This window comes from Pogoniulus pusillus, chromosome 21 (assembly GCF_015220805.1).
Source record: "Pogoniulus pusillus isolate bPogPus1 chromosome 21, bPogPus1.pri, whole genome shotgun sequence".
Classification (NCBI taxonomy): Eukaryota; Metazoa; Chordata; class Aves; order Piciformes; family Lybiidae; genus Pogoniulus; species Pogoniulus pusillus.
Genome location: NC_087284.1, coordinates 9,916,115 through 9,929,340, shown reverse-complemented (window position 1 = coordinate 9,929,340; position 13,226 = coordinate 9,916,115). Strand labels below are relative to the sequence as shown.

Genomic DNA, 13,226 nt, shown 5'->3' with positions numbered 1-13,226 from the left:
CACTCCAACATAGCACATAAAATTTAGCAGTGATATTGGTCTACATAGGAGCAAGTATAAGAAAGAGCCTTTCTGCCCTCCAATCCTTGGTACAAACTAGACGGCAAGTACTATCAGTGCTAGAAGCAGCCCCTGTCTGTGAAAACATGCTGGTAACTTCAGAAAGTGCAGTCCCTGAGAAGAGCCTGAGCTGAAAACTAGAATCAGCAGAACTGGTGTCCACCCTACCCATCCTCTCCTTTTTTTTTTAAGTCAACTGAACCTGAAAATCTTTCATTTGGGCAAACATTCCTGCCAATAAATCGTTCCCTAGAATGATCAGATAAACTGTACATGAAATATGTGTGAGCAGAGTTGAAATGAGTTTATTTAAGTGAGTAGAATGAGTATTTGTAAACAGCTTTCTGAAGCATTCATCCAATACTACCAAAAATGGTGTAATTATGGAATAAAAAGAAATGAAACCTGATAAGCATAAGGCTGACAGCACACTGGAAGAAAAACTACAAAAGACTTCACTGGGATGGCAAAGCTTTTCATGGAAAACAACCCCACCAAGCAATTAACTCACTGCACATCCCCATGCTGAGAATGTTCCTACTTGTCTGGGCAAACACAAACTTGTGTTTTTAAAAGGGGAGCTCAAATCCGAAGGAAAAAGGCATAGTAAAGTCGTCGCAAATGCCAGTAATTCAAAATGGGGAGATGGAAGATTGTTTGATAGAATTATGAATTACCAGGGTGTGTTTCAAAGCAGACTTACTCAGTCACTGGTTCTTTGCACTCCGCAGCAGAGCTGATTTCACATTCAACTTGTTCGCTCTTGTTTCTGAAAAGAAAAAAAGGAAGGGGAAAAAAAAAGAATAAAAGCCTGGTCTATGTATTTATGTTATTTATATATTTCCACCCTGCATTTGTCATATTCTTCCTTTATTATAAAAATACCTGGTGCTTTTGTAAAGTTTCACAGCGTTTCACAGATGTTAACTAGTTATGTTTCACACCACTCCTCCGAGGCAGAAAATTAACTATGAAAATTCTTGTTTCTTGGATAAGGAGCCTTAAGGACAGAGGTTAAGCAATTTACTTAGGCCACAGGAAATAGTATTAAGCAGTGGAGTAAGGATTTCTTCCAACCAGTAGTGTGCTAGTCCCACAATGAGGCACAGGACAGAGCTATAAAATTTCACACTCATCTACAGTCTGCATTTTCATTCCTTTCCATTGAGATAAACATTTTCACTGGAGCATTATTCCAAATCAAGAACTGAGATTTCTATTTCCATCATCTTTTTGCTTCAAACTGATGGTTTTAGTCATTTATTTTAAAAGTTACACTTCCTTAAAGATAAGCTACCTAGCCTTCCTCTCCAGAATATAGTGCCAGTGGACAGTGAAAACGTGACCCTACTGAAACATCCAACAGCCGCAGTAACGCAGATCACAGACAATGACTCCACACCTCCCTTGGAGCCTTTGGAATAATGAAGATCAAGTAAGTCAAATGGTTTTCTTCAAATGTAACATCTCATTCCATTGAAAACAGCTTCTGAAGCAAATTTAGTTTGAGAATTATTTTCCAAGCACTTTAGACTAGAAATTATGAATTCAGACTGGATTTCTGTTTTCTGAGTGAAATATTCACTTGTGGATCTAAAAACCAGAATGAGCCTATTAAATCAGATTCCACCCTCCCCTTTTTCTTCCTCTTATCTTTGTCAGGATAGCAATACTATGGACAAGCCCTGGATTTATTTCTGTTACGCTTATCTTCACCTGTCTCCCTCTCTTTGAATTCAAATTTCAAACCTTCCTTGACTTGGAAAGGCAAAAAGGAAAAGTGAAATAGTGTCAATATGCTGCCATATATGCTGAAACACTGAGAAAGCAGTGAAGAAAATAACAAGGGTAGTGCAGAAGAGTAAAAACTGCTCTTTCATAAAGAATGTTTGAAGTGTCTTAGAGCAATTTTTCTACTTCCAAACACATTTGCTATTTTCCCCTAAACTTTGTTGGTAGTTTGTTTGGGTTTTTTAGCTTTGTTTTTCTGTGTTTGGGGTTTTTTCGGGTGTGTTTTCTGTTGTTGCTGTCTTGGGGTTTTTTTGTTTTGATTGGTTTGGGTGGTTTTGGGCTTTTTTAATGTGTGTATTGAAAATTCCCCTTGAAACTTTTTCGGAAGGAAAAGGTTATTTTTGGGCAGTCTTTTCCAGAGAAAAACCTGAGATTTTAGTTGAATGGGAGAAATTTCACACCACCCTTTAGGGCCCTTCTATCGTACCCACTATCACTTTCATTTTCCTGCAGTCAAGTAGCTTAGTTTATGTAGAGCACACGAGGAAAAAGCAGCTGTCAAGAAGTTAATTGTCCTACAATCTTTACATAAACTTGCTCTAACAGGCCAAGCTTTGCAAGCAATGTACTTTGTTAAACAGGTATGGCTGCCTACAGTCTTTCCTGAGCAGGAGCTGGAAACAGGCTATATAACCTCTTAACTGTATGCAAGCAGCACTAAGCATTTGAACTCTTCCTTGAGGCAAACACAGGGCTATACTAAGATGAGCCTGTGACAGACATCCTGACAATCCCCAGAACATCAGGTCAGCTTCCATGCATCTCAGTAGTTGTCATGATTGTCCTCATACAGGCACAAGCTTGGTGGCGCTGGACTTCTCTGAGTGTATCTCATAGGGTGTGTAGCCTCTCAGCCGCCTCCCCCCCCTAAGAGATACTAAATGCCACTCACAACATTTCTTTGACTTGTGCTGGATCTATCCACAGCAAATTAAAAACATTAACCAGGGAAAAAATGTTTACAGAAAAAAAACCCTTTCAGGTCATTTGAAAAATGCACTTCTTGAACACATTATCAAAGCAACATGATATAATGATTTTGGTACCTGATGGAGCTCCCCTGACACATGATTCACAACAATGTGTTTTAAATAACATTTAAATAACACTTAACAGTAATATTTAACTAACATTACAAGAAAAAAGATTCATTACAATTATACCATTAACAGAATCAGTACCTGAAGCTTACATGACACGCTTTCTAATGCACACTTGGTTTAATCCAAATATTTAGGTTAGTTTTAGAAGGTAATTGGACCATAGTGTGTGCCAGAAAATTACAGCAGGCTTCTAACTGTACTTTGCTTCAAGCTGCTATTACTAAATGGACTTTGGTGTGACCACCTTTACATACACAGAGCTTCTGCTGGGTTTCAAGACTGACAGTAATGCTGGAGAGAAGCTTATAGAACCACAGAATGCTTTAAGTTGCAAGGGACCTGTAAAGGCCATCTAGTGCATTCCCCCACCAAAGTGGGGTGAAATACCTTCAACTAGCTCAGGTTGCTCAAAGCCCTGCCCAACCTGACCTGGAATGGTTTCAGGGATGGGGCATCTACCACCTCTTTGGGAAATCTGGGACAGTATTTCAGCACCTTCAGGCCTTGCTATAAAATCTGTCCCTTTTAAGGTCTCCCTGGAGCCCTCTCTTCTCGAGGCTGAACAACATGAACTCTCTCAGCCTGTACTTGTAGCAGAGGTGTTCCAGTCCTTGGATCATTTTTGTAGTCTCCTCTGGACCCACTTCAATAGATTAATGTTCTTCATTACCTGTTGAGGGCTTCAGAACTAGATGCAGTATTCCAAGGTGAGGTCTCATCAGAGCGGAGCAGAGGGGAAGTGATGAATCAGGGCAAATCTGCTAAGGCACGTAAAGCCCCTTTTCAACAGTGCCTCAAGCATGCAGGCACAGCTCTTGGAAGAGATCTCAGCAGCAATAAGTTTTGTAAAGACCACAGCATCAATGCTTAGAGTTGCCCAGTTTTGACGTAACCTACCCCGGCAGGAGTGTTCTGAGTCTAAATGATAAACAGGCTTAAAGCGCTTTCAAATCCACAGAGTGTGCCACAAAAGCGTGAACTACAAGTACATATTTCCCTCTCAAATCCCAAGAGTGTAAGAAAACCCTTACCCAGGACTACACTTACAAGAGCTTGTAGAAAATGGATAATAATTGCACTAGAACAAGGCTATGTTTAGTCTTGGTTTTTTGGTTTGGTTTGGTTTTTTTATGTTCCAGATGACAGTCTTCCTTTGAGGTGTTTTGTGCTTAAGAGACAAAAAGCCACCCTGACTCAGTCCTGGGGAATTATTCTTCCCAGGGGACCATGGTGATAATGTGGTCAGTTGAGTACAGTGACTCTACCGCCCAAGCTTTAAAGCAGTCTCTGGGCTGTCTTGTAATTAAAGGCCTCTAAGAAAAGCCTTCTATGCTTTTGACCTGCCCTGAATGCATCTCAACGGCAGGGTTACTATGCTTTAACTAAACACTTCCCTTACGAACAACTCTGCTGTTAACCAAGCTGTTGATATCAGACTGAAGATGGAACTCAGGGGAATGGAACAAGAAGAGAACAAGACCAGAACGTGGAAATAATGGTAAGAGATAAAGAGACTATTAAAATTGAACAGGGAACTCAAGTGACAAGAGAGGAAGAGGGATAAGGTTTGCCCTGTAAGGGGCAAGTCAAAGAAAGCAGGGAGCAGGAGGTTATTTTGGAATAGGCATTGAACCCACCCCCATTTCTATTTACAAGCTGATTCAGCAGCGCCTGTCTTTCAGATCATGTCTCAACAGCAAAGGAATTGTTGTGAGAAGCAAATCATAAAATCAACAGGTGCAGAGAACATGCTGCTGCTGCTGCTGCACTTGAAAAAAACATTAAAATTACAGGCACTGCATTTAACATCAACTACAAAAAGCTGAGATGCAAGAAAGTGATGTCAGACTAAAAGTCAGAGGGCAAGCACCTATACCTGTAGCCTTCTGTTGGGGCTATCCTTCTCAGCACACTTTCCATGCAGGATCTGTGTCTGTGTGCGTGCTTGCATTTGCCTTTTGGGTTATTTTAATCTGCTCTTTGCCTGATTTCTCACTGCTCTCTTTAATGAAAGGTCTACTACTGAAAGACAGAATCTACCTTCTTCTTTCAAGATTTTAAACTATATTTTGTAAGCTGCTTAAAGACTTCCTGGCCACAACTCTCCTGGCCACCAGAATTATTGTTGTTATAATCATTTTACATGAATAAAACTGTGAATGCTGCGACTGGAAATGCAGAATGCCTCAGTCCACAGTTTTGGGGTAGCAGCGTCCATGTGTGTGAGGCAGTGCAAGTAACCTCACTAACCTGCATGTCTTCAGGCTCAGCAGAGATTTTATGCAAGCTGTGCTTTTCCTGCAGCAACAACGGTGCCGAAATAACGCCACCCTGCACCTCCCCGCCCTTCCACCACACTCCCCGGCAGCACCCACGCACCCGCACGCCCCTCGGGCGGAGGACTCTCAGCCGAACCCGCCGGCCAAGTCCAGAGGTAACGCGGCGAGAGGAAACCTCGCCAGAGCTGCAGTTTGCCAACTGCCATATGCCCTGACAAAGCTACCGACAGCAGCGGCAAGCCCAGGGAGCGCTTTTATCATTAGCCCCTCACCCAGCAGTGGAGGAAACTCATTTAGCCCCATGCTGGACTTTCATTAGGAGCGACTTGCATCAGATGGTCACAGCGTTCTGGCACTGGTGTCGCCCGGTCCGTTGCTGGAGACATGGCCATATCTCACCCCAGCAGGGATCCCCAGATTGGAGCAGCTCTTCATCGACAGATGCCAAGCCAGCAGCAGTAGCGGTGACAAAGGCAGCCTGGCTTGGTGCTATCTTTTATCCTGGCATGTTGCAGCCCTAAACTTTTCAGAGGTGGCTTTTTACAAACCACTTCTTTCCCTGTTAAATCTAAGGCAGAATGGCAGCAAGTCTGCAGAGATAGGGAGGAATAAACTAAACCACAATACACCTGAAATTATCGCTGGCACCTAAAGCAAGCAGCAAAGAAGTTGTCACTGACAATCACTGCTTCTAACCTGGGGACTGTAATAAAAAATCAATGAAGCAAGAGACGTCAACAGTCTAATAACAAAGATGTGATACTGTCACCCTCACTTCCCCACATCCTAGTTACTTGTGTTCAAAACACATACAAATGGAAACACGGGTGTCAGAGCAGAAGTACTTTTTTCCTCCCAGAAATATTCCAGTATTTCAGGGCCACTGTTTGTGTTGCATGCTGGAGGAGATTTCTAAGAAGAGGTGAACCAAACACCATTTTGATACTGAGCTGTGAGTTGCTTAAAGTCTGTAGTGCCTCTGTCAAATCTGAGCAAAAAAATACAAGCTGTGAAGAACCAACAAAGGCAGCAGAGCACCTTGACTGTTTTCAGTGCCTTCCTGCCTGCTTCCCAACATGGATATTCCGTACTTAACTCCTTCACGCTTTTTACAGGACTCTCTCACTATGCAGATTCTTTCTAAACTGGTATGGGATAACAAAGAAACCCCCAAATAAACCTCTTGATCTTATCAGCTCGATTAATGAACCTCTGTGTTTAATAAGAAACAACACGCCCCAAGTAGAAAATGAGGGTTTTTTATCCATCATTTCCCTCTCTTACTTTTCCCATCACCATAGAAGGCTGTCCCACACTCTTTAATGCATTTGCCTTTGGGTTAACTCCTTTTTATAGCTAAGGAACAAAACAGTAATAGAGATGAGGTCTTGCCTTCTTGAGTGGAAACCACAGCCCCAGCTTAAATGACCTGGGGTGGATATACTGTGTGTGAAAGTTAGGGACTGCCAGGAATAGAAGGAGGCAGTTGGGAGCCTGAAATAGGATTTCAGGACAGGAGCAGCAGCTTCATGTTAAGTAAATCTGGTGCCTAACTCCTCCACATTTCAGATGGGGATTCCTAACACGGCAACATCTTCTCTCACACTTCTCATTACCAAAAGAAGCCCCTTCAGGATGCCATTAAACCAGTTTTACGCTAATATAGCTCAAGTGGCATGTAAATACAACTGATGTGAAAGCAAACCCTTGTTGCTCCTCTAACACCCACACATCAACTGTGGCCAGTGCTTGCAGTCAGGTGGACTCCATCAGGCCCCACTGACTGCTTTGCTGCAAAACAAACGCCGTTAAGGTAGATGGCAGGTCAGGCTGATGCACAGCGCTGGTGATTTAGTACTGGCCTTTTACAGGCAGTCCTGCCCCCCTGCAGAAGAAACCACCTTCAACAAGCAACCAGCAGCTTTCACAGAATGTTCTGGGTTGGAAGGGACCTTTAAAGATCATCTAGTTCAAGTAGTGAGCAGGGACGTTTTTAGGGCAGGTTGCTTAGAGCCACAGCCAAATCTGACCTGGAATGTTTCCAAGGGTGCAGCTACCTCTCTGGGCAACCTGTGCAGCTCTACCGCCACTCCAGTGTAAGAAGGTTTATCCCTTGTAGCTGGTCTACAAGTCTCCTCTCAGTTTAAACCCATCATCCCGTGCCCTGTCACAACAGCCTCTGCTAAAACGATTGTCCCCATCTTTCTCACATGCCCCTTTAAGTACTGAAGGTCTCGCTCTAACTCTCACAGCAGAGGGGCTCCAGCCCTCAAGTTAATTGTGCCTTTCTCTGGCCCCGCTACAGCTGGTCCAGCTCTTTGCTGTGCTGAGGACTCGAGCCGGACACAGTGCTGCCGGCGGGGTCTCGCCGGAGCGGAGGGCAGAATCCCCTCCCTCGCCCTTCGCGCATCCCGTTTACATTGTTCTCGAGCACACCCCCTACAAGGGACAAGCAGAAGGCTGGGGGGGACACCGCGGACCCGGCTGGCGGCCTCCCCTCCCCCGCCGGAGCGACACCAGCGCAGAGCGGGCAAACGACAGGCGAACCGGCAGCGGCAGACAACGAAGGCGCAAGGCTCCGGCCGCCATTAGCGGGGGCTCAGGGCAGCCTCTCCCGCCGCCGCAGCCCGTCCGACCCGCACTGCTCCGGGTCCGCCCGGGCCGAGTGCGGCCGCGCCGTGTCCGCCCGGCCCCGCGCAGGTGGGCGGTGTTGCGGCGCCACCTACCGGGAGGCCGCGGCCCCGCCGAGCAGAGCGTGTCGTGCGGGGCGAGGATGTGTGTGTGCATGTATGTGCCCTTACACACACGTGCATAGAGAGCCAGCAAACCCAGCCCCGGCAGGAACAAAGCCCTCGTTGCAGCAGAAGGCATCGCAGCGCCTGCGACTAGCGGCAGAGCTGTGACTGAGGCTCGGGAGGATGCGGCACTGCCGCCGGTGCTGGGCCTAGAGCAGCCCTCTGTGTGCGGCAAGGCCCGGAGCGGGCGTGGGCAGGAGAGACAGTAAGGGTCGGAGGGTTTCACTAAAGCTCCATTGCCTCTGCGTTAGGAGTTGGGTGGTGAGGACGACACAGTTCCTGTTCTAATTGCTTCCATTTGGCCTCTGCAACATGGATGCGAGCGAATGGTGTCCTGACCGCAGGAAGGAACAACGTTAAACGGCTTAATTATATGGGGAGTGAAACAAAGTAGAAGCCGAACAATGAAAACCAAATATAAAGGAGAGCTAATTGATGGAACATTAACACAAGAATTTAACCCAACCAGGGTGAATGTGGTTTGCAGCACAAAAAGGAGGAGGGCAGCATTATTGCTCTGAAAGAAGGGAGCACAGCCTGGCATCCAGCGTTTGTGTTAGCATGCTTGCCGTGGCCTTCAGTGGGTTACTTCCACTTTTAAGATGCATCTGAGATTCAGCATCTTTAGGAAGCTGTGAATCAAGCTATCTAGGCTTGAAACATTCATATATGATAGGCACGCGGTCGTGCAACGTAATGATTAAACCTCCATAAGCAAAGTGTTCCTGTGGGTGTCCTCAAAAAATAACTCCTCAGAAACATTTACCATGGAGGTAGGTGTGAAGCCAGACATGCTTTGAAAGGCGCCAAACACGTGTCAGCACAGAGTGCTTTTGCACACACTTGGCCATTTCTACACTCTGGGGGCATTTTACTTATTGTTAGGCTCCATTTGCTCCAGGCAACTTCTGCAGTTAGCAGAGAGGTGGGAAAGAGGCTGCAATGGTAATGCTAGAATTGAGAGAGCAGAGGGAGCCCAGGGAGCCTACCTGGCTGGTTTAGCTGGTCAGCAATGTGTTGTAGAGCCACCTCTACTGTTTACCCTTTTGAGCACCTCAGCTAAGCTATGCCCATCATGGCAGTCTTATTCAAATAGCATTACTCCCTGCAACTCCAGGTGATAACAGATTAAAGTACAAAGCCCATTAACTAGGAGGAGATTTTTCAGCTAAACTGTATCAGGAACAGTGTGGCCAGTAGGACAAAGGAGGTTATTCTTTCCCTGTACTCAGCACTGGTCAGGCCACATCTTGAGTACTGTGTCCAGTTCTGGGCTCCTCAATTCAAGAGAGATGTTGAGGTGCTGGAACGTGTCCAGAGAAGGGCAACAAAGCTGGTGAGAGGTCTGGAATGAAAGCCCTATGAGGAGAGGCTGAGGGAGCTGGGGATGTTTAGCCTGGAGAAGAGGAGGCTCAGAGGTGACCTCATTGCTGTCTACAACTACCTGAAGGGAGGCTGTAGCCAGGTGGGGGTTGGTCTCTTCTGCCAGGCAACCAGCAAGAGAACAAGGGGACACAGCCTCAAGTTGCACCAGGGTAGGTCTAGGCTGGATGTTAGGAGGAAGTTCTTCAGAGAGAGAGTGATTGGCATTGGAATGGGCTGCCCAGGGAGGTGGTGGAGTCACCGTTCCTGGAGGTGTTCAAGAAAAGCCTGGATGAGGCACTTAGTGCCATGATCTAGTAGTGGATTGCCTAGGGCTGGGTGCTAGGTTGGACTGGATGATCTTGGAGGTCTCTTCCAATCTGTTTGATTCTATGACTCTGTGATTCTGTAATGATGCTTCTGTGGCACTCCCACAGTAGCACAAGGCATTACATATGGATGAGCAGAAGAGATGGAAATCAGGTTAAGGACTCTTTCATTATTTGGCCCAAATAGTATCTCACTTTTTATGATGCTGGTGCTGTGATGAAGTTTTCACTACATTCCCTAAACTCTATCCATTTATGCAGACCTGTTGATGGCACTTTAAGCAAACTGCAAGGAAATGAAAGCATTTTCAGGGGAAAGCATTCACACTTCATAAGATACGTATTTTAACTAGAAACCTGCAGCTCTTAGCAGATTGTGTCTGGTACAGTTAAGTTTCTGTAAATCAAAGCAAAATGCAGAGACTATGAACATCAAAAGCACATCAGAGTCCCACAGCCAGGTATGCCAGCATTTGACAGCATCCTTTCTCTGGGGAGGCAGGAAACAAGAAGAGTCACCCTTAGCATAACAGATAGTTTATAAAGGGTTTCCTAATGCATATTGCAGTCTCTTGAACTAATAGCTGGTTTGTGTGTTGGTTTTTAAAGCAGCTAACTAGCTAACCTCATTAAGCAGGCCTACAAATCAATAAAGCAAGCAACATATTAGAGCATAGTTGTTTTGTAATCATCTTAATGTGCATTTATGCCATGCATGTACACAGTAAAAGAACTGCAGAGTTGAGAAGGTGCTGCTTGGTAAATCACATTAGAAATCCTGACTCATTCAAGATTAAATTTATCTTTAAAGATAGATTTTACTTTTCCTAACTTCATTGTGATGTTTAGCCCTAAATATTTTCCCATGGATAGTAAGACCTTCAGGAGTAAATGTTAGGTTGTTTTTTGTGATGGATTGACCAAAAAGCACGATGTTGTAAATGGATTGGATAAATCCAAGCCACACCTGACTTTTGTCCATACCTGTTAGTTGCCAGGGTCAAACTAAGCTTCTCCTTGATCTACAAAACTTGTGACTTTAAAGCTGTTTATCACCAAACCAGAAACAGGTAGATGTAATTCTTTCAACGTTATCAACTTAATGCACTGTGTCTGGATATAGGAAGAATCTTTAAGCAGTGGAGACCAATTTCATTAACTTTTTTGTCTCTCACCTTGTATTTTATTGCATCATAAATATCTGCATGGTACAACATTCTATGTAAAACTCAATAAAACTTAATTAAAATAAGCTATTGATCAGGGAAACAAGAGTGAATACAGATGGCCAGATTTTTTTTTTCTCTTTCTACTGGAAATTTTAATTCACCAAAATTAATGCACTCTCAGAGGAGGCCTGCATTTGCTTTGCTGCTCTGCATCTTCTAACTGTATCTAAAGGGCATTTTGGAAATGAGACTAATTAACACAGCCCTTGTCTTTTCCTTTCCATCATCTGACTGACAAAGGGTGTGCAAAACTATGTGGAATTACGGCCTTCTCAGGAACATTTCCTATGACTCAGCATGAGAGTATTTGCTGATGAAAACAGCTTTCAAATGAGCAGTGCTTGGAAAACCATTTTGCAGTGGTTTGCCAGCTCCTCTTTCCACTCTCACAGTATCCACAGTCTCTCTCCTTAAGCTACCCAGTGGGAGATTACTTTGGGCATCCCTGTCTTGCATGCACACCAGAGAAGGTTGCAGAAGATCAGACTGATTGTCCTGATGGCAGCAGGAAGGAAAAAACCCACCTGTGCTTCTCAGAGGAGCTGGGTCTGCTGCTCATAAGCAAACAGCTGATATATGACAAGTTGTTTGGGGAGATCATTGCTCAGTTTGACAATGGCAGAGGCAAACTACAGGTAACTTTTTGATTTTTTGTTTCTTACCTATAGGAGGAAAAGTATGTCTGCTAAGTACTCTTCTCCCTGGTATGGAAGATCAGACCAAGGAACACACAGCATGGAATAATGGCTAGGTAACAGATTGACGTGGCAAATATGGAGATGATCACCAAAGCCCAAAAGGGAACACATCTAAGTGTTTTGCATCAGTGGTCTCTTCTGGTGATGGATCAAAGATTTTGGGCCCAGCTGGTCTCTTGCATGTGAATATATTAGTGCCAGCAAAAGTCAGAAGGTACCAAAACTTTTTTCCTGGAGCACTTTGTGGCATTTTACCACAACCTCAAGGTATGAAGATGTATCAGTGGAGACTCTGCAGTGGCACCATGGAAGGTAATAAAAAGCCAGCAGTAAGAAACAGGAGATGAGCATGGAAGTATTTTGACTGGACAATTATGCTGGTCACCAGCATGACTGATGGATGAGCACAGATGAGTGGCATATATAGCCAAAAGATTAGCTAATATATCTTTAATAGCTCAAGTATGTGGCATCCTATCTTACCAGAGATCAACAGAAGAAAAGTACTCAGAAACAGTAACTTCAGGGGTACGAGTAAAAGCAGGTAAACTATAACAAAATGCAACCAGTAGTGGCTAAACTTGGTTCAAATCCAGGAAAGGTAGAAAAGAATAATTTTTCCTAAGATTCAACCTGTACCACCCCTGGAACAATTTGAGGGAGTTTCTTCTTGTCCTATCACTCTGTGCCTGGGAGAAGAGACCAACCTCCACCTTGGTAGTTGTAGAGAGCAAGAAGGTCTACCTTGAGCTTCCTTTTCTCCAGGCTAAACAACCCCAGTTCCCTCAGCCACTCCTCATAAGACCTGTGCTCTTCACCAGCTTCACTGGCCTTCTTTAGACACACTTCAGCACAGGCTTTTCATGATGCTCAAGTAATTCAGTGTGGCATTAAGCCCCAAAACACCAAGGGATCACCACAGATATAGATCCCACCCTTTTTTAATGCATTAGAAGAAATTTTGCCAGTAAGTATGCTTCAGAATCTCCTGATAGAACCACTTAATTCGCATATCTTACAGAAAAATCAGGCTATAACAAAGACCTGCTTTGAATGGTTCTAATTTAACAGTTTCTGGAATTTATTTAGAGTGGAGGAATTTTGAATGCAATGTGGTTTTGTCAGGGCAAATAAATGCACCTCTTAAATTATATTGGGCAACTAGCGTCACCCAAACTTCTTTGTCATTCACGATTCAGAGGAGCTAAATAGATGAACCTAGGGATTCTTCCTATCCCCTTCTAGCCTTCTCTTCGTCCTCCATCCCTCTCAAAAGCCAGCCTTTGTCAGGATGGAGATGGAGGTATGGTTATGGATGTAAGGACTCTCCATTGTATACAGCTTGAGCCAAGTATGCATTTTCAGGACTGCCTAGATTTACCAGGAGGTTGAGAGATCTTTAGCAGGCCCCATACTGATATCAGCTGGTGTGGTACATGGATGCACACAGAATTATGCATTTAAATGGGAACAGTGTTTGCTCCTACAAGAAATAGGAACCAGCTCAAGGAAGGGAAACATCAAGTCACAGAACAGGAGGGGTTGCAAGGGGCCTCTGAAGATCACCTAGTTCAAACCCA

General features: G+C 44.4%; 1 long non-coding RNA gene across 2 annotated transcripts in view; it reads right to left on the bottom strand.

The window, feature by feature from the left end:
• The window catches only part of LOC135184797 (uncharacterized), a 114,089-nt gene that overhangs the window by 17,280 nt on the left and 83,583 nt on the right, over positions 1 to 13,226 (bottom strand). For both annotated transcript variants that reach the window (XR_010306181.1, XR_010306182.1), the window contains one exon: positions 764 to 829. This is a non-coding gene — a long non-coding RNA (uncharacterized LOC135184797). The remainder of the gene's footprint in view (positions 1 to 763; positions 830 to 13,226) is intronic.